The sequence below is a fragment of the Scyliorhinus torazame genome, chromosome 11 (assembly GCF_047496885.1).
Source record: "Scyliorhinus torazame isolate Kashiwa2021f chromosome 11, sScyTor2.1, whole genome shotgun sequence".
Lineage (NCBI taxonomy): Eukaryota > Metazoa > Chordata > Chondrichthyes > Carcharhiniformes > Scyliorhinidae > Scyliorhinus > Scyliorhinus torazame.
Window position 1 is genome coordinate 66,303,805 of NC_092717.1, and position 22,326 is coordinate 66,326,130.

Consider the following 22,326-nt stretch of genomic DNA (forward strand, 5'->3'; position numbering starts at 1 on the left):
AGGTGCACTCTCCTTGTTATCTTCCATCAGATCATCTTGACCTCTACCACTTGAGTATTTCTCTTTTCCCCAGTTTCTATCCCTCACTGGTTGAAACTGATGTCGGAAACCAAACTTTGATTTATGAACTAATTGATAATCATCTGCCATTTCTGCTGCTAACCTCACAGTTTTAACCCTCTGCTTTTCCACATGAATTCTTACTACATCAGGAATTGAATTTTTAAACTCCTCCAAAAGTATAATTTCTCTGAGAGCTTCATACGTTTGGTCTATTTTCAAAGCCCTAATCCACTTATCAAAATTACTGTTTGATCCTTTCAAATTCCATGTATGTTTGACCAGGTTCTTTCCTTAAATTTCTAAACCTTTGTCTGTAGGCTTCAGGCACTAGTTCATCTGCACCAAAGATGGATTTTTTCACCTCCTCATACGTGCAAGGTACCTCCTCTGACAGTAATGCAAACACTTCACTAGCTCTACCCACCAACTATGTTTGAATCTGTAATACCCACATGTACTGTGGCCATTTCATTTGTTTAGCTACCTTCTCAAATGAAATGAAAAAGGCTTCTACCTTCTTGTCATCAAGCATTGACATATTTCAATTGATCCCCACCAAGCCTTTGACTGTGACGCTCAGGTTCATTATGAGAGTTCGGCTGATGATTGATAAATGAGAGTTTGGCTGATGATCGATAAATGAGAGTTTGGCTCAAGATGGATTGGAACTTTATGGGAAAAACAAAATGTTAGGTAAAGCTTTGTGTGAAGAAATGTCAAGACAGGCCCTTACAGGCTTCTGATAGCAAGCTGAGGAATGTCAAGATAGGCTGTCAAAGGCTTCTGATAACAAGGTTGTTTTGAACCAGACAAAAGTGCAATAACGACCTTGGGAATGGGTGCACTAGGCTTAAAGATAATTATGATTACAGGGTGGTGAAGAAGGCTTTCTGCATGCTTGGTTTCATTGGTCAGAACATTGAATACAGGAGTTGGGACGTCTTGTTGAAGTTGTACAAGACATTGGTACGGCCACACTTGGAATACTGTGTGCAGTTCTGGTCACCCTATTATAGAAAGGATATTATTAAACTAGAAAGAGTGCAGAAAAGATTTACTAGGATGTTACCGGGACTTGATGGTTCGAGTTATAAGGAGAGGCTGGATAGACTGGGACTTTTTTCCCTGGAGCGTAGGAGGCTTAGGGGTGATCTTATAGAGGTCTATAAAATAATGAGGGGCATAGATAAGGTAGATAGTCAACATCTTTTCCCAAAGGTAGGGGAGTCTAAAACTAGAGGGCATAGGTTTAAGGTGAGAGGGGCCAGAGGGGCAATTTCTTCACTCAGAGGTTCTTCACTACGAGTGTCTGGAATGTGCTGCCAGAGGTAGTAGTAGAGGCGGGTACAATTGTGTCTTTTAAAAAGCATTTAGATAGTTACATGGGTAAGATGGGTATAGAGGGTTATGGGCCAAGTGCGGGCAACTGGGACTAGCTTAATGGTAAAAACTGGGCGGCATGGACTGGTTGGGCCGAAGGGCCTGTTTCCATGCTGTAAACTTCTATGATTCTATGATTCTATAATTGAGGGGGGCTGAATTATAATTGAGCTGAGAGCACAGATAGGAATGCGAGGGAGCTGCCCTCAGAAATGAACCAAAAATGTATAAATCCTGCTGTTAGACGTATTGACTTGGGCTTGCTATTGTGACTCTGGAGAGACACAGTGGTCCTAGCTCCGGCGCCGAGAAATAAATATGTTAAAGTAACAAGGTGTTCGACTGATCATTTCATCTGGACTGGCTGCAAGAGAATCCTCATTTGGTGTCAGAAGTGGGATTTCACAGGAGCCTTCCTGGAACCTGACGGCGTAACAGACTGATCGCATTCAGACGCTGAGGAGGGAATTGCGCACCAAACATGAGTTTGTTACCACTTTGGTTTCCCCCTCTGCTGTCCCGAGTGTGGCCACGCCCTGCTGTTCGGTTTCAGTGAAGACTGATTAAATCAAAGCAGTCCGGCGAACCTGTTACGAAGAAGGGTTGGTGTTAGAGTTCCCTGGAAAGGAATCAGGGAAGAGAAAAAGAGAATAAGAGGAGAGAATAAGAGAATAAAGTTCCCTGGAAAGGAATCAGGGAAGAGAAAAAGAGAATAAGAGAAGAGAATAAGAGAATAAGAGAATAAAGTTCCCTGGAAAGGAATCAGGGAAGAGAAAAAGAGAATAAGAGAATAAAGTTCCCTGGAAAGGAATCAGGGAAGAGAATAAGAGAATAAGTGAATTAGAGAATAAGAGAATCTTCCTAAACAGTCCGGGTTGGAGTCCCTGGGAGGTTAAAATCCTTCCTAAAGAACCGGGTTGGAAACCTTGGGGGGTTAGAGTCCTTCCCCTAAATAGTCCGAGTTGGTGTACCAGGGCTCCTTAAATCTCTGGGTAGGTAAATGAGTGATGATGATCCTTAGGGTTGCCTAATACCTTCGCGATAAAAGGTGATTTTCAATAAATAAGTATATCAACCGGTGTCTAGACTTGTTCGACACTTCGGGTTGATCAGATTGAATGTTACGGAGAACGGATAACTCTGTCCAAATTATATATTATAACATTTAAATGAGGGTGCGGATAACACCTAAAGGAAACATAATAAACAGGGCTTGACCGTTGCGTGTCCTGTCGGAACACTCGAACAATTTCTTAAATCTGTTAGTTCTGCCTTTAATTCTCTGAGTCTGTCTGTCTGTTAGTTCTGTCTTTGATTCCCTGTCAGACTGTTTAAATCAGTCCCCTCTCCTCTCTCTCTCTCTCTCCTTTCATGTTTCATTTCCAGACTTTGACCTTCTAAAAATCACTTTCGAACAGTTTGATTTAACCTTTTGATTGGGCAATGGGGCAGGATAACCCCGTTTAAATTCTTGATTGAATAGGCGATTTAGGATCGCTACCAAAATTAAATAGGAAACCACAAGGATCATCCGAGGATAGGAGACAATGGGTAATACTTTAGATAGCACAGCTGATAGTGGAAGCGCGCTTCAAACTCTTTGTGAACAGTATCCGGAATGTTCTAAACAATTGTGACAGCTGTCGGGAGAATTGCATAAAAACCTAGGGAAAGAACAGTGGCCTCTAGGAGGACTGAAAGATCTGCCTACTGTTCTAGGGGCACAGCAACTTATTTGGCAACATAATCGAAGTTTAACGGCAAAAAAGCTGATTGTCCTATGGCGTGAATATTGCCAAAAACTAAAAGATGCATCTCTATTAGCCAGCTGGCAGGCAAATGCTTTAAAATTGGGGATAGAATTAACCGAGGGCGGAATTGTTAAAACTGCGGAAGTCCTAAAAAAGGAGTGCGCCCATAAAAAACGGGCACGATCTCCTGGGTCCAAGCCGCCGCAATTGCAACCTAGTCCATACGGACAAATGGCCGGCCTTGCCTTGACCGAGGGAGACGATGAGGATGACCCTGAAAATTGGCACTATAGGGGACGACCGACCGTTACACCGCCACTACGACCGCCTCCACCTTACATTCCCAGGGTTCTGATTGTAGTTTAAACTGTTCTAAAACAAATGGGGCGTCATTCTCCGCCGGCGGGAGTCTCCGTTTTGCCGGCGCCCGGGGGTTTCCCGACGGCGTGGGGCTGCCCCACAATGGGAAACCCCATTGACCGGCCGGTGTTACGGAGACTCCCGCCGGCCGGTCGGGGCAGAAATGTGGCGGGCGGGTAGGAGAATTTTGCCCATGATGTTTCAGACAAAAAAAAAAAACTCTTTATTCCTCTGGTGTGACCATGTTAGAAATTACATTAAAGATGTGTACATTCAAGCCCTTTATCCACCTCTCCCCTGCCACTATCACCACCTCCACCGTCGCAAGGAGGTCCGGCGACTCGCACTCATTCTAAAACCCATGCTAATCAACACCCACAGATGAATCAAGAGTTAGTCCTGGGAAAAGAGGGGGCACTAGAGGTGGATTTCCCTGATTACCCAGACGATTATCAGCCGCAGTGTCAGTTTCCCGCCCGGCAAGTTTCCAACATAGCATACAACCCTGCCAACCCCCGGGGCCCAACAACCAGGCATTTCAAAATAATTAATACAATTAATAAATTAATCACATTTGATACTACTGATTCAGTATTAATAAATTATACAATATAATACAGTCAAACAGTTGATTGATCAGTAACATTTCAATAATAGTATTTCAGCTCAAATTCATCGATAGCTGGAAGATAAATTGGGGTGGATCAAGTTTTTGATTTCTTTTTGGATATGTAATGCCAAATCTTTAACTTCTTTAGAGTTATTGGGAATGAAAGTACAACATTCTGCACTTTGACATCTTCTGGATTATACACAAAAGCTTGTTGAAAGGGTTAATTTTCTTGCAGAGACAAAAAGAGGCGTATAGCTTGGAATGATGCCATTCGCATCTCCAAACTTAAAAAACAAAAAATATATTGGTCACTCAAATGGACTGGGATTAAAAGTTGGATTGCTGCCAAATTCCCATTATCAGGTATCCTTGAACGATCTGTTCCTTTTAATCGGAGTTGTTTTGGTTTTTGTAAAACCAGCTTCCATTATTTGAAGTTTTAATTTCCAGGCTAATTCTAAACATTTATTTTAAAATATCAAGCACAATAACTTATTAAACATATAGGTTTTCTGTAGATGAATTCGTCGATTCTATTGAAGAAGGCACTACTAGCAAGATATGTTGGTTTCTTAAAATTAATAAAGCAATATTCAGAATAATGACAGTTCTCTTAAGTTGACAGTTCTTGACTATCCCTGTAGAATTCACTAGAGGCACTTATACAGAATCTTATTCGGCAACAAGCTGATTCTCCAATATCAAATGCTGATCTGAACCTATTCACCGATGGTATGCAATTGTTAACCAACAAGGAGAAACGCTTGAAGCAGCAGCATTCGAAATTCCCTTTTCCGCCCAACAGGCTGAACTTTTTGCACTTATTCGAGCTTGTGTATTAGGGAAAGATAAAATTGTAAATATCTACACTGATTCCCGATATGCCTTTGGGGTCACACACGATTTTGGCCAATTATGGAAAAACAGGGGATTTCTGACGTCAGCAGGTACTCAGATATCTCATAAACAATTAGTTACACAATTATTACAAGCTCTAATGCTTCCAAAACAGATTGCGGTTATAAAATGTGCAGCACATACAAATGGAAAAACTTTAGTGGATGTGGGCAATAGGCAGGCGGACCATCAGGCCAAAGAGGCTTCTCGCTTAAAAGGCATGGTGGTCCCCAAAATGATGAGCCAGACTAAAAGCTCTAAGGGTCAGTCTCCCTCTGAAAAGCCAATGCCGACCATCACTGACGTCATTCAATTACAGGAGGACGCTCCTGGCTGTGTAAAAAGACTATGGGAAGAATTGGGATGTTGTTATGATCCTGTAAACAAATTGTGGGTCACCCCGGAAGGGCAGACTTGTATGCCCGATGCATTGGCAGCCTGGGTTACCGAATGTGTTCACTTTGCAACTCATTGTGGTGCGCGAGCTACGGGTGATGTATTGCTTAAAACATAGTGGCATCCAAGACTGCAAGATATAGCACAAAACATTAGCAGTCGTTGCCTAGTATGTCAGCAGTATAATCCTGGTAAAGCAATGCCCTGTGAAATGGGTAAAACCCTGCTACCGGAAGGTCCCTTTGAGACACTCCAGATGGATTACATTGAGTTGGAAAGATGCCAATGTTATAAACATGTATTGGTTATTGTTGATGTATTTAGCAAATGGATAGAAGCTTACCCCACTGTAGATAACAAAGCTTCCACGGTAGTAAAAGTTTTGATGCGAGAAATTGTTCCTAGATTTGGGATTCCATATCGATTAAGCTCTGATAATGGACCTCATTTTGTGGGACAGATTAACAAAGAATTCTGTGCTCAGCTGGGCATAAATCAACAGTTGCACTGTGCATATAGGCCACAAGCAGCAGGAATGGTGGAGCACGCCAACCAGACATTGAAAACCAAACTAGCCAAATTACAGGCTGAGACAGGCGCTACCTGGTTCAAACTATTACCCATTGCCCTTTTTCAAATTCGCGCTACACCCGCAGGAAAAACTCGATTAAGCCCTGCTGAGATATTGTACGGAAGGCCTTTTCACACTCCATGGGATTGCAAACCAAAAGATGTCAACTTTCACCACATGGCCACGGAAATGGCCAATTGCGTTATAGCTCTAACAAAGGCTTTAAAGGGTCTCCACTCGCGGGTCCGAGCAGCCCGTGGGGAAGTACCCCCTTTATCCAGTACTGTCACCATTCACCCAGGCGAGTACGTTATGATCCGGAACTGGGTTCGGAAAGGGCTGGAGCCGCGATGGGAAGGACCGTTTCAGGTTCTCCTAACTACCCCCACAGCCGTGAAAGTAAAAGGCAGAAATGCCTGGATCCACATCCACCATTGTAAGGTTGTGAAAATGCAATAGAGAATAACCCTCTGTTTCGAGCCCGAGGTAATAACTTCAGCATCATTCACGGGATGAAGGACAGCCTTATTATCGCAACCCTGCTGGGACATTTGGAAACGGGAGGAGAGGCCAAGCGAAGAACCTGTGGCCCCAAGGGAAGATGGACTCATCACCTCTGTCGAGGAGACACCTTACTGTGTACCAGTCAAGGCCCAGGAGAAGGACCTAGGAACGCGACCCCTGCGGACAGATGTTCGGCCTACATACAACGATGCAATCGGACCATACTCATCAGTGGAGTGACGAAGGGCAACCTACCCTGTCATCAGGTCAACTGTAAATAGCTGCAGAAACAAAAAAAAAAAGACTTTACCCTTGGGATGCGTTGACCAAGGGAGGGTAAGGCTGCGGGGAAAAAGGGAATTACATGTGAACACTTATTTGTATATGTCATATGTGTACGCAAAGGATATGAATGTTTCTGGTACCTGGGTATGTACACATATCCCGACACATGCTAAGGGAGGGATCCCCCTCAGACCTGTTCCCCTTAACCTGTCGGAAACAGTAGAATGGTATATTTACCAGAATGGTACTCGTCAATCCCCCAGGACTATAAGAATTGCATCTATGGTAAGACACACAGACGGCGGGGCAGCTTCTAGTTTATCGTTTCTCCCCATATCCCCAAGACCTTGGAAAGAGGGGGGCTGAACACCTTTGAGATGTAGTACCAACCAAGTTATAACAAATCCCACCAGCCTCCGTTTCTTACCCTCACTAATACCACCAACATGGGAAGACCACTGGGAATAATATGTTTAGTAAGGAATGTGGTTGAAGGGATATTTGTAGGTGCTAGTCAATGCGAGCACAGATTTGTGGTGGCCAACATATCCGAGGTCTATCCCGTATATACGTCTCCTCAGTTTTATGGGTGTACACTGGACGTCCCATACGCAAATGGGACAGGTACCTTCAAGTACTCCCTGATGGCCCAAAGGGTTTGATGTGGACAAACGCACTTCATACAATGGGACGTATTTTATTTGTGGCCACAAGGCTTACCCCTGGTTACCAGAGAATTGGGCGGGATCCTGTTATTTGGGATACGTTGCTCCCTACGTGCACCATCTCACTAGTTTAAGGAATCACCCTCACCTGAAGCGGCAAAAGAGAGCAATAACTGAAACGCAGCGATTCTTTGGGATCCTGCTTCCCCCTATCGGGGTAGCTCTTGCAATAAAGGAAATAAGGAAGATAGCAAAAATCCTGGAAGAGGTAGCAAACGACACCACTGAAGCATTGACTGAGATAAATAATGAAATGGTGGCAATAAGAACCGTAGCCCTACAAAACCGAATGGCCCTCGATTACCTCCTTGCAAACAAAGGTGGGACTTGTGCCATGATAGGTTCGGAATGTTGCACCTACATCCCCGATAGTTCGGAGAACATCACCCACCTCGTGGATCATATCCGCACAGAGGTTAAGAAGCTGCATTAAATATCAAGAGATGGGTGGTTAGATTGGTTGTTTGCCGGATCATGGGGGTCTTACCTAGTGCATGGATTGATAATCCTGGTAGTTGTAATACTTGTAATAATGATGCTTAGCTTCCTGATGAAATGCTTGTGTAAAAGTGTCAGTGCAGCAGTAATTTCTCAACAGTTAGTGCAGCAACATGAAGTGCGCCTTGAAGAGTTAATGGATGTGAAAGAAAGTGCAGAGGAATATGAGGAAATGATCGAAATGCAAATAGAATGGGAGAGATTGAGACGATTGACTATGGATTAGAAGTTATCATGAAATGATAAAAGGGGGGGAATGAGAGCTTGGCTGATGATCGATAAATGAGAGTTTGGCTGATGATCGATAAATGAGAGTTTGGCTCAAGATGGATTAGAACTTTATGGGACAAAAAAAATGTTAGGTAAAGCTTTGTGTGAAGAAATGTCAATAGCAAGCTGAGGAATGTCAAGATAGGCTGTCAAAGGCTTCTGATAACAAGGTTGTTTTGAACCAGACAAAAGTGCAATAACGGCCTTGGGAATGGGTGCACTAGGCTTAAAGATAATTATGATTGAGGGGGGTTGAATTATAATTGAGCTGAGAGCACAGATAGGAATGCGAGGGAGCTGCCCTCAGAAATGAACCAAAAATGTATAAATCCTGCTGTTAGATGTATTGACTTGGGCTTGCTATTGTGACTCTGGAGAGACACAGTGGTCCTAGCTCCGGCGCCGAGAAATAAATATGTTAAAGTAACAAGGTGTTCGACTGATCATTTCATCCGGACTGGCTGCAAGAGAATCCTCAATTATCCTCATCACTATCCTCAAACTGTACGTTTCCCTTTACATCCGCCAATTTTAACTGTCATGTTTCATGGACATTTTCCGAAGTTCATACTCTCTCTCTTTTTCCCTTTCCTCTCTATTTCTTTCCCTATCCTCTCTCTCTTTCTCGCTCTTTTCCTTTTTCCTCTCTTTCTTTCTTTTTCCTCTTTATCTCTTTCTCTCTCTTTTTCTTTTCCCTCTCGATCTCTTTCCATCTCTTTTTCTTTTTCCTCCCTACCTCTTTCTCTCTCTTTTTCTTTTTCCTCTCTACCTCTTTCTCTCTTTTTCTTTTTCCTCTCTATCTCTTTCTCTCTCTTTTTCTTTGTCCCTCATTGCGTATTCAAGCTGCGTTAATGCTTTCTCATGTTCCAGTCATTTAATCTGTAACTGAATTTTTGCCAGTTCTAATGTGTCAGATTGTATCTCAGGAAATTTTAAATGCTCAGCTATCGCCGTAAGTACCTTGTCTTTTCGTATGCTGTCAGGTAACGTTAACTGCAATGTTTTTACCAAATCTAAAAGCCTTTTTTTAGTCTCTGTTCGCAAGGTACTGCGTGTGACCTTCCCCACGCCCAAAAACATCCGAGCCCCTGAAAGCGCCATTGTCCACAACAGACTCCCTACTTAAACTGGAATACCACACCTGAAAAGGAAACACAAATAAGCTCACCCTTCACTGTCGTTAAGTTCACTCAACCAACTAAATCACGAAAGATAGACTTTTACCCCATGAACCCCCAATTTATTATGGGCCAGGGTTTATAAAACTTCAAAGTATATTATGGAGTTTTATAAACCTGACCCACGACTTGTAATACATTTTGGTTATGGGGAGCAGAAGGGTCCATTCTCCAAGTGTTACGCAACAGAGACCTTAAGTATTTTTAAAACAAAACAATGTTTATTCTATGAACACAGTTAACATTTTATAAACACACAGTAAAAATCTTATCAACTACCAACACACGCAACCTCATGATGCAATACTCTATAGGTAATCCTTTGTATCTTTCCCAGCAACAACCATAAGTTAAGCCCTGTTTGACAAGGACAGCAGTTCACCTGAAATGAAAATTGCTTACTGTCACAAGTAGGCTTCAACGAAGTTACTGTGAAAAGCCCCTGGTACGGGAATTGAACCGTACTGCTGACCCTGCCTTGGTCTGCTTTCAAAGCCAGCGATTTAGCCTAGTGTGCTAAACCAGCCCCTGGTTTAACACAGTTGAACACAGCTAGTTGAACACAGATCTCCAACTCTGAAAACGAAACCAAAAACAGAGCCACAAAGCAGCTTTTCAGCTCAAAACGAAAGTAAAAGACAGACAGACAGCCCAACTCCATCCACACATTGATATCACTGCAGCTATTTAATAAACACCCATTTCTTAAAGGTACATCCAACCTGACACCACAAAACACCTGTATGTCACCTGTAACCCCTTTATATAATCAGTTACATCTATTGGATAATTGACATCAAATTAGTATTTAATTGGAAGGTCTGTTAACCCATTCTGAACATTCATAACTAAAATGTTCCATCCCAGTCAACATCCTGGTGAAACTCCAGCGCAATCACATTCTTCCTATAAAGTGACGACCAGAACTGCAAACAGTGCTCCAGTTGTGGCCTCACCAATGTTCTATATAACGCCAACATGACATCCTTGCTTTTGTAATCTATGACACGATTGATAGAGGCAAGTGCACCATCTGCCTTTTTCACCACCCTATTGGCCTGCCCTTTTGACTTCAGAGATCTATTTACAAACACGCCAAGGTCTATTTGTTCCTCAGTGTGCTGCCATTCATTCAATATTTCCTTGTCAAATTGCTCCTTCCAAAGTGTACAACACCTCACACTTTTCAGGATTAAATTCCATCCGCCACTTTTCTGACCATCCTGCTATATCTTTCTGTAACCCAAGACTCTCAGCCTCACTGTTAACCACCTGGCCTATCATTGTGTCATCCGCAAACTTACAGATTCTACCCCGACATAGTCATCTCAGTCATTTATATAAATGACTAACAATAGGGGATCCTGCACTGACCCCTGTGGTACGCCACTGGACACTGCCTTCCAGTCACTATAACAGCCATCTGTCATGACCCTCTGTCTCCTGCAGCTAACCCAATTTTTAATCCACCTTATCAAGATACCCTGTATCCCATGTCCATATGCCTTCTTAATTCTCCCATGTGGGACCTTGTCAAATGTTTTGCTGAAATCCATGTAAACTACATCAACTACACTACTCGCATCTACACACCTGGTCACAAGCTCAAAAAATTCAATCACATTTGTTAAGCATGACCTTCCTCTGACAAAGCCATACTGACTATTCTTGATCAAACCTTGCCCCTCCAAGTGCAGATAGATTCTCTCCTTCAGAGATTTCTTCATTAGTTTCCCCACCACTGATCTGAGACTCACTGGCCTGTAGTTCCCAGGCTTATCCCTACAGCCTTTCTTAAATAGTGGGACCATATTTGTGGTTCTCCAGTCCTCTGGCACCTCTCCTGTGGCCAGAGAAGGATCAACAATTTGGATCAGGGGCCCAGTAATCTCCTCCCTTGCCTCCCACAGCAACCTGGGACACAATTCGTCCTGAACTGGAGATTTCTCCACTTTTAAGCCTGCCAACACCTCCAATACTGTGTCCCTCCCTATGACAACTTGCTCAATAATCTCACAGTCTCTCTTTAATTGAAACAAAAATCATTTTATGGGCAGAAATCAGTGATAGCCCCGAAGACTGAGATAAATTCAGAATCCAGTAAAGGAGGAGTAAAAAGATAATGAAGAGAGAGAAAATAAAGAACAAGGTCACACTAGCGAGGAATATAAAACTCATAATAAGATCTTCTGTAAATATACAAATAGGAAGAGAGAGTTCAAAGTGAACTTAGGCCCCTTAGAAAATGAATCTTGAGATAGAGTTATTCGGGACATGGCAGGGGACTTAAACAGATATTTTGCATCAGCCTTTACAGTAGAAGATTCTTTGAACATGCCATTAAGAACGCAGGGAGGGATTAAATGCCGTCACTGGAGAAGTCCTCTCCAGTTATGGGGAGTTTCATGGGCAGCACGGTAGCATTGTGGATAGCACAAGTGCTTCACAGCTCCAGGGTCCCAGGTTCGATTCCGGCTTGGGTCACTGTCTGTGCGGAGTCTGCATATCCTCCTGTGTGTGCGTGGTTTCCTCCGGGTGAACATAGAACATCATAGATTATCATAGAATTTACAGTGCAGAAGGAGGCCATTCGGCCCATCGAGTCTGCACCGGCTCTTGGAAAGAGCACCCTACCCAAGGTCCACACCTCCACCCTATCCCCATAACCCAATAACCCCACCCAACACTAAGGGCAATTTTGGACACTAAGGGCAATTTATCATGGCCAATCCACCTAACCTGCACATCTTTGGACTGTGGGAGGAAACCGGAGCACCCGGAGGAAACCCACGCACACACGGGGAGGATATGCAGACTCCGCACAGACAGTGACCCAAGCCGGAATCGAACCTGGGACCCTGGAGCTGTGAAGCAATTGTGCTATACACAATGCTACCGTGCTGCCCTTATAACATATAACATTACAGCGCAGTACAGCCCCTTCGGCCTTCGATGTTGCGCCGACCTGTGAAACCACTCTAAAGCCCATCTACACTATTCCCTTATTGTCCAGATGTCTATCCAATGACCATTTGAATGTCCTTAGTGTTGGCGAGTCCACTACTGATGCAGGCAGGGCATTCCATGCCCTTACTACTCTCTGAGTAAAGAACCTACCTCTGACATCTGTCTTATATCTATCTCCCCTCAATTTAAAGGTATGTCCCCTCGTGCTAGACATCACCATCCGAGGAAAAAGGCTCTCACTGTCCACCCTATCCAATCCTCTGATCATCTTGTATGCCTCAATTAAGTCACCTCTTAACCTTCTTCTCTCTAACGAAAACAGCCTCAAGTCCCTCAGCCTTCCCTCAGAAGATCTTCCCTCCATACCAGGCAACATTCTGGTAAATCTCCTCTGCACCCTTTCTAATGCTTCCACATCCTTCCTATAATGCGGCGACCAGAATTGCACGCAATACTCCAAATGCAGCCGCACCAGAGTGTTGTATAGCTGCAACATGACCTCATGGCTCCTAAACTCAATCCCTCTACCAATAAAAGCTAGCACACCGTACGCCTTCTTAACAACCCTCTCAACGTGGGTGGCAACTTTCAGGGTTCTATGTACATGGACACCGAGATCTCTCTGCTCATCCACACTGCCAAGAATCTTACCATTAGCCCAGTACTCAGACTTCCTGTTATTCCTTCCAAAATGAATCACCTCACACTTTTCTGCATTAAACTCCATTTGCCACCTCTCAGCCCAGCGCTGCAGCTTATCTATGTCCCTCTGTAACATCCTTCCGCACTGTCCACAACTCCACCGACTTTAGTGTCATCTGCAAATTTACTCACCCATCCTTCTACGCCCTCCTCCAGGTCATTTATAAAAATGACAAACAGCAGTGGCCCCAAAACAGATCCTTGTGGTACACCACTAGTAACTCGACTCCAGTCTGAACATTTCCCATCAACCACCACCCTTTGTCTTCTTCCAGCTAGCCAATTTCTGATCCAAACTGCTAAATCACCCTGAATCCCATGCCTCCGTATTTTTGCAGTAACCTACCATGGGGAACCTTATCAAACGCTTTACTGAAATCCATATAGAACATAGAAAATACAGCACAGAACAGGCCCTTCGGCCCACGATCTTGTGCCGAACCTTTGTCCTAGATTAATCATAGATTATCATTGAATTTACAGTGCAGAAGGAGGCCATTCGGCCCTTTGAGTCTGCACCGACTCTTGGAAAGAGCACCCTACCCAAACTCAACACCTCCACCCAACACCAACGGCAATTTTGGACACTAAGGGCAATTTATCATGGCCAATCCACCTAACCTGCACATCTTTGGACTGTGGGAGGAAATCGGAGCACCCGGAGGAAACCCATGCACACACGGGGAGGATGTGCAGACTCTGCACAGACAGTGATCTAAGTCGAAATCGAACCTGGGTCCCTGGAGCTGTGAAGCAATTGTGCTATCCACAATGCTACCGTGCTGCCCTTAAGAACAAATAAATCTACACTATATCATTTTACTGTAATCCATGTACCTATCCAATAGCTGCTTGAAGGTCCCTAATGTTTCCGACTCAACTACTTCCACAGGCAGTGCATTCCATGCCCCCTCTACTCTCTGGGTAAAGAACCTACCTCTGATATCCCTCCTATATCTTCCACCTTTCACCTTAAATTTATGTCCCCTTGTAATGGTTTGTTCCACCCGGGGAAAAAGTCTCTGACTGTCTACTCTATCTATTCCCCTGATCATCTTATAAACCTCTATCAAGTCGCCCCTCATCCTTCTCCGTTCTAATGAGAAAAGGCCTAGCACCCTCAACCTTTCCTCATAAGACCTACTCTCCATTCCAGGCAACATCCTGGTAAATCTCCTTTGCACCTTTTCCAAAGCTTCCACATCCTTCCTAAAATGAGGCGACCAGAACTGTACACAGTACTCCAAATGTGGCCTTACCAAAGTTTTGTACAGCTGCATCATCACCTCATGGCTCTTAAATTCAATCCCTCTGTTAATGAACGCGAGCACACCATAGGCCTTCTTCACAGCTCTATCCACTTGAGTGGCAACTTTCAAAGATGTATGAACATAGACCCCAAGATCTCTCTGCTCCTCCACATTGCCAAGAACTCTACCGTTAACCCTGTATTCCGCGTTCATATTTGTCCTTCCAAAATGGACAACCTCACACTTTTCAGGGTTAAACTCCATCTGCCACTTCTCAGCCCAGCTCTGCATCCTATCTATGTCTCCTTGCAGCCGACAACAGCCCTCCTTACTATCCACAACTCCACCAATCTTCGTATCATCTGCAAATTTACTGACCCACCCTTCAACTCCCTCATCCAAGTCATTAATGAAAATCACAAACAGCAGAGGACCCAGAACTGATCCCTGCGGTACGCCACTGGTAACTGGGATCCAGGCTGAATATTTGCCATCCACCACCACTCTCTGACTTCTATCGGTTAGCCAGTTCGTTATCCAACTGGCCAAATTTCCCACTATCCCATGCCTCCTTACTTTCTGCAGAACCTTATCAAATGCCTTACTAAAATCCATGTACACTACATCCACTGCTTTACCTTCATCCACATGCTTGGTCACCTCCTCAAAGAATTCAATAAGACTTGTAAGGCAAGACCTACCCCTCACAAATCCGTGCTGACTATCCCTAATCAAGCAGTGTCTTTCCAGATGCTCAGAAATCCTATCCTTCAATACCCTTTCCATTACTTTGCCTACCACCGAAGTAAGACTAACTGGCCTGTAATTCCCTAGTCCCTTTTTTGAACAGGGGCACGACATTCGCCACTCTCCAATCCCCTGGTACCACCCCTGTTGACAGTGAGGATGAAAAGATCATTGCCAACGGCTCTGCAATTTCATCTCTTGCTTCCCATAGAATCCTTGGATACATCCCGTCAGGCCCGCGGGACTCGTCTATCATCAAATTTTTCAAATGCCCAACACATCTTCCTTCCTAACAAGTATTTCCTCGAGCTTACCAATCTGTTTCACACTATCCTCTCCAACAATATCGCCCCTCTCATTTGTAAAGACAGAAGAAAAGTACTCGTTCAAGACCTCAATACACAATCTCCCGCTACTGTCCTTGATCGGACCTACCCTCGCTCTAGTCATTCTCATATTTCTCACATATGTGTAAAAGGCCTTGGGGTTTTCCTTGATCTTACCCACCAAAGATTGTTCATGCCCTCACTTAGCTCTCCTAATCTCTTTCTTCAGTTCCCTCCTGGCTATCTTGTATCCCTCCATCGCCCTGTCTGAACCTTGTTTCCTCAGCCTTACATAAGTCTCCTTTTTCCTCTTAACAAGACATTCAACCTCTCTTGTCAACCATGGTTCCCTTACTCGACCATCTCTTCCCTGCCTGACAGCGGCATACATATCCAGGACACGTAGTACCTGTTCCTTGAACAAGTTCCACATTTCTCGTGTCCTTCCCTGACAGCCTATGTTCCCAACTTATGCACTTCAATATATACCACATCAACTGCTTTACCCTCATCCACCTGTTTGGTCACCTTCTCAAAGAACTCTATAAGGTTTGTGAGGCACGACCTACCCTTCACAAAACCGTGTTGACTATCTCTAATCAAATTATTCCTTTCCAGATGATTACCCATCCTATCTCTTATAAACCTTTCCAAGATTTTTCCCACAACAGAAGTACGGCACACTGGTCTATAGTTACCAGGGTTATCTCTACTCCCCTTCTTGAACAAGGGGACAACATTTGCTATCCTCCAGTCTTCTAGCACTATTCCTGTAGACAAAGATGACTTAAAGATCAAGGCCAGAGGCTCAGCAATCTCCTCCCTAGCTTCCCAGAGAATCCTAGGATAAATCCCATCCGGCCCAGGTGACTTATCTATTTTCACACTTTCCAGAATTGCTAACACCTCCTCCTTATGAACTTCAAGCCCTTCTAGTCTAGTAGCCTGAATCTCAGTATTCTCCTCGACAACATTGTCTTTTTCCTGTGTGAATACTGACGAAAAATATTCATTTCGCACCTCTCTTATCTCCTCGGACTTCAAGCACAACTTCCCAGTACTGTCCTTGACTGGCCCTACTCTTACCCTAGTCATTCTTTTATTCCTGACATATCTATAGAAAGCTTTAGGGTTATCCTTGATCCTACCTGCCAAAGACTTTGCATTTCCCGGTGCTCCGGTTCCTCCCACAGTCCAAAGATGTGCAGGTTAGGTAGATTGGCCATGATAAATTGCCCTTAGTGTCCAATATTGCCTTTCGTGTTGGGTGCGGTTACTGGGTTATGGGGATAGGGTGGAGGTGTTGACCTTGGGTAGGGTGCTCTTTCCAAGAGCCGGTGCAGACTCAATGGGCCGAATGGCCTCCTTCTGCACTGTAAATTTTATGAAGTATTTTAAGACAAACACATAGGGTTAAAGGGAGATAAGTCCCCTGGCCCTTGGGGCTTGCATCTTAGGATCTTAGAAGAAGTAGCTACAGAGATTGTGGATGTATTGGTTGTAATTTTCTAAAATTCCTTGAATACTGGAGAAGCACAGGAGGATTGGAAAACTGCCAATGTGGCACCCTGAAGCAAAAAGGGTGGGGTGCAAAAAATGAGCAACCAAAGTCCGATTAGCCTAACATCTACTGTTGAAAAAATTTTGTAATCAATTATTAAGGAAGTAATAGCAGCACGTTTGGAAAATCATAATCATTCTCCAAGTGCTTCCCAGGGTGGCTGACCAGCTGGATGACATGTTGATTACAGGAGCCTCTGAGAAGGAACACTTGGACAACCGAGAGGAAGTTCTCCTCCAATTCTCAGAAGTAGGTATCCGCCTGTCTTCCAGACAAGACAAGTCATATGCTTGATGGGTTGCACCCTGTAGAAGAGAAAGTCCGAGCCATCAAGCAGGTCCCAACTCCAGAGAATGCAACAGAGGAGAGGTCATTCCTAGGACTCATTAACGGGATTTTTACAGTAACTTCATTGCAGTGTTAATGTAAGCCTACTTGTGACAAGAATAAAGATTATTATTATTACGGAAAATGTATTCCACATCTGGCAACCATACTGGTGTGTCTTCATGTGCTCTTATAGAAGCAGCAAAAATGGGCATGGAAGGCACCATAAGAAGGAGCTCTTGCCAAAGTAAAGTGCCTGCTATTATCCTACAGGTTCCGAACACACTACGACTGGCCATAATCATTGATAATTACATGCAACGCCTCCCCATATGGCACCGGGACAATGTTGTCCTATTGGTGGGACAATGAGACAGAGCAGCCTATGCTTCAAGAACCACACTACCAGAAGGGTGTGGAGGCTTTAGAGAGGGTGCAGAAGAGATTTACCAAGATATTGCCTGGTATGGAGGGCATTAGCTGTGAGGAGAGGTTGAATAAACTCGGTTTGTTCTCACTGGAACAACGGAGGTTGAGGGGCGACCTGATAGAGGTCTACTAAATTTTGCGGGGCATAGACAGAGTGGATAGTCAGAGACTTTTTCCCAGAGGAGAGGGGTCAATTACTGGGGGGCATAGGTCGAAGGTGCGAGGGGCAAGATTTCGAGGAGATGTACAAAGAACAAAGAACAAAGAAATGTACAGCCCGGGAACAGGCCCCTCGGCCCTCCAAGCCCGTCCCGACCATGCTGCCCAACTAAACTACAATCTTCTACACTTCCTGGGTCCGTATCCCTCTATTCCCATCCTATTCATGTATTTGTCAAGATGCCCCTTAAATGTCACTATCGTCCCTGCTTCCACCACCTCCTCCGGTAACGAGTTCCAGGCACCCACTACCCTCTGCGTAAAAAACTTGCCTCGTACATCTACTCTAAACCTTGCCCCTCTCACCTTAAACCTATGCCCCCTAGTAATTGACTCCTCTACCCCGGGGAAAAGCCTCTGACTTTTGTCAGAGGCAAATCGTACGATTTGTACGAGGCAAATCTTTTACAGAGGGTAGTGGGTGCCTGGAACTCGCTGCCAGAGGAGGTGGTGGAAGCAGGGACCAAGGTGTGATGAGAAGGATGTAGAAGCCTTTTTCATTTCATTTGAGAAGGTAGCGGAACAAAAAGTGAGCTGCAGAAATGGCAGATGATTATGATTTAGTTCATAAATCAAAGTTTGGTTTCCAACATCAGTTTCAGCCAGTGAGGGATAGAAACTTGGGAAAAGAGAAATACTCAAGTGGTATAGGTAAAGGGGATTTGATGGATGATATTTAGGAGAGTGTACCTCAGATTAAAAAAGAAATCCAGGAGGATGAAAGAGAAACGAAAAGTTTCAGATGTTTTACTGTAATAAACTAGGCTATGTAAAGTCAGTGTTAGGGGTTGAAGAAAAGCACTGGTAAAACAGGATAGGCCAGTGGAGTTTGTAAAAGTGGTAAAGGAAAACCCAATTGATGCAAAGGGGGTTGAAAAGATTGTACAGCCTGATCATAAGGTGCCAGATCTCTTTAAAGAATTTACTTGTGGGTAAAGTTTACCCGGAGGAGTAAGTAAAGAAGTCAAACTTTTAAGAGATCCGGGAGCTAGTCAATCTTTGATGGTAAGAGATGAGGAGTTCTGTAGTTTGGGAGGAATATTGTCAGAAAAGGTGGTAAGTTGTGGAATTCAGGGTGAGAAGAGTAGTGTTCCATTATATAAGGTAAGGTGGAAAGGCCTAAGAGTGGTGAAGTGGTAGTAGGAGTAATAGAATAACTATCTTGTCCAGGAATACAGTTTATCTTGGGTAATGATATAGTTGGATCGCAGGTGGGAGTGATGCCTACTGTGGTTGATAAGCCAGTTGAAAATCAGACAACTGAAGTGTTGAAGGACGAATATCCTGGGATTTTTCTGGATTGTGTAGTAACAAGGTTGCAAAGTCACAGGTTAAGACAAGAGGAGAAATCAAAGAGTGAAGATAAAGTTGAAGTTCAATTATCAGAAACGATTTTTGATCAGATGGTTGGAAAAGACAAGAACAGGTGGAGAATGAGGCGAATATGTTTAGTTCAGGAAAATTGGCGGAGTTACAACAGAAAGATATAAAAATGAAACGGATGTAACAGAAAGCATACACAAAGTGGAATCTGAGTGAATTCCAGAATGTTATTACCGTAAAAATAATGTCTTGATGAGAAAATGGAGACCTTTATATATGCAGGTGAATGAAAAGTGGGCAGAGGTTCATCAAGTGGTATTGTCGGTAGAGTACAGAAAGGAGGTGTTGAGAGTAGCACATGAGGTACCAATAGGAGGTCATTTGGGTGTAAGGAAAACTCAAGCTAAAATACAAAAACATTTTTATTGGCCTGGACTAGATAAAGATGTAGTTAAATTTTGTCGATCATTTCACACATGTCAAGTGATAGGGAAACCTCAAGCCGTGATAAAATCAGCGCCCTTAATACTGATTCCAGCATTTGAGGAATCTTTTACAAGGGTCTGAATTGATTGCACAGGACCACTTCCTAAAACAAAAAGTGGGAATCAATATCTTTTGACTATAATGGATGTGTCTACTAGGTTTCCAGAGGCCATTCCATTTCACAATAGAGTACATAGAACATACAGTGCAGAAGGCGGCCATTTGGCCCATCGAGTCTGCACCAACCCACTTAAGCCCTCACTTCCACCCTATCCCCGTAACCCAATAACCCCTCCTAACCTTTTTGGTCACTAAGGGCAATTTATCATGGCCAATCCACCTAACCTGCACGTCTTTGGACTGTGGGAGGAAACTGGAGCACCCGGAGGAAACCCACGCAGACATGGGGAGAACGTGCAGACACGGCACAGACAGTGACCCAAGCCGGGAATCGAACCTGGGACACTGGAGCTGTGAAGCAACGGTGCTAACCACTGTGCTACCGTGCTGCCCGTTACAACTAAAAAGATTGTGGAGGAGTTACTTAAATTCTTAACCAGATCTGGACTACGCACAGAAATACAATCGGATCAAGGATTAAATTTTACCTCAAGGCTATTCAAAGAAGTTATGGATAGCTTAGGAGTAAAACAATTTAAATCAATTGTGTACCATCCAGAATCGCAGGGAGCTTTGAAACGGTGGCATCAGACGTTAAAGACAATGTTGAGTGATTTAGTATTGTTATCAGTGGCAGGTGAACCTTTAAAAACAAGGTTTTGTGGACCTTATCAGATTGAAAGGAAATTAAATGAGGTGAATTATGTGGTAAGAACGCCAGATAGAAGGAAAACTCACCGAGTGTGTCATGTGAATATGTTTAAAAGGTACTTTGAAAGGGAAGGAGATCAACAGGAGGAGGTTTTAGTGATTCTAGCTCAAAGTGAAGAACTTTGATGACTCTGAATTTGACACTCTTCAAATTAAATTGGATTACGAGGATATTCTTAAAAATTGGGATAAATTGTTGAATTAACTTTCAGAGGAAAAAACTGAGCTGAAAGAGTTATTAATATCACATGGGCACGTTTGTGGAGATAAGTTTGGAAGTACTGAAATGGCTATGCATGATGTAGATGTTGGAAATGCTGTTCCAATTAAACAACATCCATATAGACTTAACCCTCTAAAATTGGCACAGGTTAACAAAGAAATTGAAATTATGCTTAAAAATGGCATAATTGAAGTGGGTTGCAACCAAAGGAGCTCACCCATAGTGATGGTACCGAAACCGGATGGTATCCAACGTTTGTGTGTGGACTATAGAAAGGTTCATGCAGTTACAAGAACAGACTCTTATCCGATCCCACACTTGGAGGGTTGCATTGAGAAGGTGGGACAGTAAGCTTGTATTTCCAAACTGAATTTACTTAAAGGTTACTGGTACCTTTATCCAAAATGGCGAAGTGGATTTCAGCTTTTGTGACTCCAGATGGTATATACCAATTTAAAGTTATGCCATTTGACATGAAAAACGCCCCAGCCACATTTCAACGGTTAACTAACCGTTGTTTCAGGATTACCCAATTGTGCGGTATACATTGACGATCTGGTGATTTTTATTCAGACATGGAAAGAACATTTGAAGCATCTGATGGAGTTATTTGATCGACCTCAGCAGGCGGGCCTGGTGGTAAACCTAGCCAAAAGTAAATTTGGAAAAGCCCAAGTTATGTTCTTTAGCCATACAATTGGACTGGATAAAATGGTTCCACGGGATGTGAAAACAAAAGTTATTGGGGAGTTTCCAATACCCTCGACATGAAAGGAAATAATGCGATTCCTTGTCATGAATGGATTTTATCAGAAATTTGTGCCAAACTTTAGCAGCATGGTTGCTCTACTGACAGACTTGCTGAAGAAGAGTAGCAAATTTCAGTGGACGGCGGAGTGTCAACAGGCATTTGATGGCTTGAAGGCTGTGTTAACCACTGTTCCTTATGTTAGCCACCCCAAATTTCACAAAACCATTCAAAGTGGCTGTCGATGCGAGTGATGTGGGCATAGGTGCTGTGCTCTTACAAGAAGCTGACGAAGGAATAGAGCAGCCTATTGGTTATTTTTCAAAGAAATTGAATAATCACCAGAGGACGTATTCATCGATTGAGAAGGAGACTTTGAACTTGGTACTGGCTTTGCAACATTTTCAAATTTATATTACCAGCAATTCATCTGAAACAATTATATATACTGACCATAATCCATTGATGTTTTTGGAGCGATTCCAGAATAACAATGGCAGACTGTTTCTATGGAGTTTATTGTTACAGCCATTTCATCTAAAAATAATACATGTGTCAGGACGAGAATACGTGATAGCCGATGCTTTGGTACGAATGTGATGAAGAGAAGCTGGTTCGGTGGAGGAAGAAGAACTAAAATGGACTACGTTATTATAAATGTTTGTGTGTTTTGTTTTGTTAAACAAAAAAGTATAT

The 22,326-nt window shown here is 43.4% G+C and overlaps 1 protein-coding gene across 1 annotated transcript in view; it reads right to left on the reverse strand.

The window, feature by feature from the left end:
* The window catches only part of LOC140385928 (regulator of G-protein signaling 22-like), a 927,092-nt gene that overhangs the window by 78,607 nt on the left and 826,159 nt on the right, over positions 1–22,326 (reverse strand). The window lies entirely within an intron of this gene.